At 45.0% G+C, this 3975-nt stretch overlaps 1 non-coding gene across 1 annotated transcript; it reads right to left on the reverse strand.

Moving 5' to 3' along the window:
* Window positions 1–2575: 2575 nt before the first annotated feature.
* Window positions 2576–2707, reverse strand: LOC120103304 (small nucleolar RNA SNORA17). The gene has a single exon (XR_005505379.1). It is a non-coding gene; the product is annotated as a small nucleolar RNA SNORA17 (small nucleolar RNA).
* Between the last annotated feature and the right edge of the window lie 1268 nt (window positions 2708–3975).

Raw genomic sequence — 3975 nt, forward strand, 5'->3', positions numbered from 1 at the left:
AAATTTATGTATTTATAAAGATAAAATTATTCCCTTTGTAATCTTTATATTCTTACTCTTCTGTTTCAGATTTATCCATATCTTGGTCACATGTCTGTGAAGTTATTCAACCTTTTTCCAAGTTCATTCTGAGAAGCATAGAATCAATCAACATGTTGTTCTGATTACTGTCATATTACATTTTTGAAAAAAGAATTAGTGTTTTCATGATTATTTGGTAAATATGCATAGTATGGAATAACTTAATCAAGCTGGCAGAATGTGGAAAGGAAGTGTCAGAGCATTACCTTTGGTTTACTGTCAATTACTGATTGCTATTGTTTACATCTGTTTTATGCTGATTAAAGTTTCTATCTTACATATTTCTCATTGTTCTCCTAGATAGGATGTAACAACTTTTCCTTCATTCATAATGGTAATGTAAATGTGAATATACACAGTGAATATAGCTCAGAAGTAGATCACTTGTTTGCCATACCCAAGACCTCAATTCCAGTGTGACTACTTTGTTATGGCTAATTTTATGGTGAATTTGAGTGAATTTAGGATCCAGTACAAGGATTCTTTTCCTTTCTTTTTCCTGTTTTCCTTTTTATTCATTATTTGTGTATTTCACATCATTCATCCAATTCCACTCACCTTCCTCTTCTCTCAAACCCACCCTTCACCCTTGCAACCTCCCCCACAACAGAAAAATTCTTGTGGAAGCTGTAGTATGTGTCCCACAGGATACCTTTTTTCATTCTTTTACTTGCAAGTGTTCATTGCAATAACTTGTTGGTCTGGTACAAAGCCTCTGCTACTTTATCAATACTGAAACACTCTAGGACTCCACTCAGACATAATGATATGGGCCTGTGTCATGGAGATCCTGTAGTTTTGGATCTGTAGGACTGGCCCCTTCATTAACTCCAACAGTTCATCAATGGGGTAGCTGTTGGGATGGACAAATTCAAAGCCCTGGATCTGGGCTAAGAGGCATCTGAGATGGTCAGCCCAATGGCTCTCATGCTGTCATGCCCTCAGGGCTGGCTCACTATCAACCCCCATAACTAGGACTGGCTCTACCCTACTGTCCAGGTGAAGTGCACAGAATGCTCTCATGAGTGGTGCAGCTGGTGATGGATATACCCAGCTCTCCCACACTCAGGTCCAAGGGCCAGATCTCCTGCCTGCCATAGATAGTGAGGTTTATGAGGGAGTATAAGGGAATTTCTTTCTCATCTATGCAACTGTCCAGCAGACAAGGGGGAGGCCTAGCCTTCCTGTTTTCATGCCCTTGGGGCTAGCTAACCTGCAACTCCCAACCAGGGCCAGTTCTACTGTGTTAGGTGAAGTGCAGGGCCCACTCTCCCAAACGCTGTAGCAGGTGAGGAGAAGGGACAGCTCTCTTGCTCTGATGACCTCAGTCCTGTCTGCCATGAGTGGCAAGGGTTGAGGGGAGTGTCTCTCTCACATATTTCAACACACACTGGGGCCCGTTCTCACATGCTCACTCCCTTAGGGCCAGCTTGCCTGCAACTCCTACCATCAGGGTCAGCTGTACTGTGCTGTCCAACAAAGGTGCAGGGACTGCTCTCCTGAGTGGGGCAGCTGGTGAGAGGCTGGGCCAATTCTTCTATCATAATCCCAGCGTCAGGTCTCCTGCATTTTACTGGTGGTAAGGGGAAAGGGGGAGCAGGGTATCTCTCCCTTATCAATGCCATCACATGAGAGATGAGTGGTATGACCAGCTCTCCTACATTCATAACCTCAAGGCTGCAATGTGCAAGGCCAGTCTCCCAAGTACTGCAGCTCGTTAGGGATGAGCTCAACTTTCTTGCTTTCGTTCTTTCAGGGCTATCTCTCCTATGATGCTCAGGTAAAATGTGGGGACAGTTCTGTAGAGCCCATGGACAATAATAAGTCCCCAGGGGGCAGCCCAGACCAGGGATATTTGCCTGGCCTTTGGTGGTAACAGACCCCCTGATACAGCAGAGCCATGGGAGCAAGATATGTTCTCTAGTGGCAGCATACGCTAGGACTCTACCATGGTACCAGGTGACACCTCTGCCTACTCATATCAGGCTGAGTCTCCAGTTCTGCCTTTCTTCATTGCTTCCACATCCTTCTGTTTCTCTTTCTCTTCAATTTCTCCACCACTTAAATGCTTTTCTTACTGGTGCCCAGGGCTCTGAGTGTCAGGGGTCATCTCAGGAGTAGTGTCAGGGGTGCTATGCCTGGTCATAGATTATGGTTTTCAGCAAGTCTGCACCACCACCACCTCTTCCCTCTAGACATGTGCAGCACCCGACTGGTGGTGGTCATCTCAGGCTTGTTCCCTGTTAAGGTCGCATGACTTTGGTGATCATTTGTGGTTCACTCCTTGCAGGAGTGTCCCCTTACCTGCCACGGGCTTACTCCTGCTCATAGTCCTCAGTACCAGGAGGGTTTCGTCTAGTTTCCAGCTTGCTTTTAATCCTAGGAGCCCTTTGGGTCTACCTGGCACCAGAATGGTTTTTTGTCTCAGGCTAGCTCCCTGTCCAAATCCCCTGGTGCCAGACTGGTGATCATTTCAAATGTGCTTTTCTCAGGGAGTGTTGGGTTACTAATCATTTGAATGTTCATAAGTCAGAACACTGAACATAGACATAATCTCTCTCCTCTCTGCCACCTACCAACCCACTTCTGACATGGCAGTCATACCTGCAACACCTCTAGGGGTAACAGTCCAAGGATTCTTTTGTTTATCTTATTTTGTTTAATATTAAAAATCAATTTATTTATTCACTTTACATTCCAATATCAGCCTACCCATCCTCCCAGTACCCCTCATGCAGATCCTTTCCCTATTTCGCACTTAACTTCTCCTCTGAGAAGGGGGAAACTCCTCTGGGTATCCTGTCCGCTCCCTCCAGACATAGGTGCATCCTCTGTCACTGAGGCAGCCCAGTTAGGGGAATGAGATCCATAGGAAGGCAACGTATTTAGAGACAGGTAGCACTCCAGTTGTTGGGGGAAGTGCATGAATATCAAACTGCAAATCTGGTACATATGTGCACGGGACTAGGCCCAGTCCATCCTTGCTCCTTGGTTGCTTGTTCAGTCTCTGGTTGGTTCTGTCTCTTCATGTCCCTAAATTCTTTCCCCATCTCTTCCATAAGACTACTTGAGCTCCATCCAATGTTCAGCTGTGGGTTTCTGCCTCTGTTACAATTGGCTGATGGATTGAGCTTCTCAGAAGGCAGCTATGCTAGGCCCCTTTCTGCAAGCATATCTTTATAATAGTGTCAGGGATTGGTTCTTACCATAGAATGGATCTCAATGTGGGCCAGTTATTGGTTGGCCATTCCCCTTGCCTCTGCTCTATCTTTGTCCCTACATATCTTGTAGGCAGGACACATTTTGGGACAAAGGTTTTGTGCATTGCTGTGCTTATCCCATCATCGAGAGTCCTGCCTGGCTAACGGAAGTAGACACTTGACAATCCATATTCCACACTGCTAGGAATCTCAGGTAGAATCTCCCCCATAGACACCCTGGGGCCTACCCCATCCCAGGTCTCTGTCATATCCTAGAGGTTGTCCTCTCTACTGCTGATTTCCATTCTTTCTCCCCTGCCCCCTATGACTCTTTCCTCCTGCTCCACTCCCCTCCTCATCCCCTTTCCCACCCAGTTCTTTCCCTTCATCCACCTCTGATTTCTATTTTATTTCTTCTTCTGAGAACGATTCGAAAATTCTCCCTTGGGTCCTCCTTGCTATTTGACTTCTTTGGGTCGGTGGATTTTAGCGTGGCTTTCCTGTGCTTTATGGCTAATATCCACTTATAAATGAATATATACTATTGCATGTCCTTTAGGATCTTCTTAAACACTTTTTACTCTGTGGTTTTTGTTTTTAACCCTAGAATTTCTTATGTGACTTTGGGTATATTCAGTCATAAAATAGGTATACACATGAGAATTTAATGATAAAAATAACAATAAATTTATTT

The sequence above is a fragment of the Rattus norvegicus genome, chromosome 5, assembly GCF_036323735.1.
Source record: "Rattus norvegicus strain BN/NHsdMcwi chromosome 5, GRCr8, whole genome shotgun sequence".
Classification (NCBI taxonomy): Eukaryota; Metazoa; Chordata; class Mammalia; order Rodentia; family Muridae; genus Rattus; species Rattus norvegicus.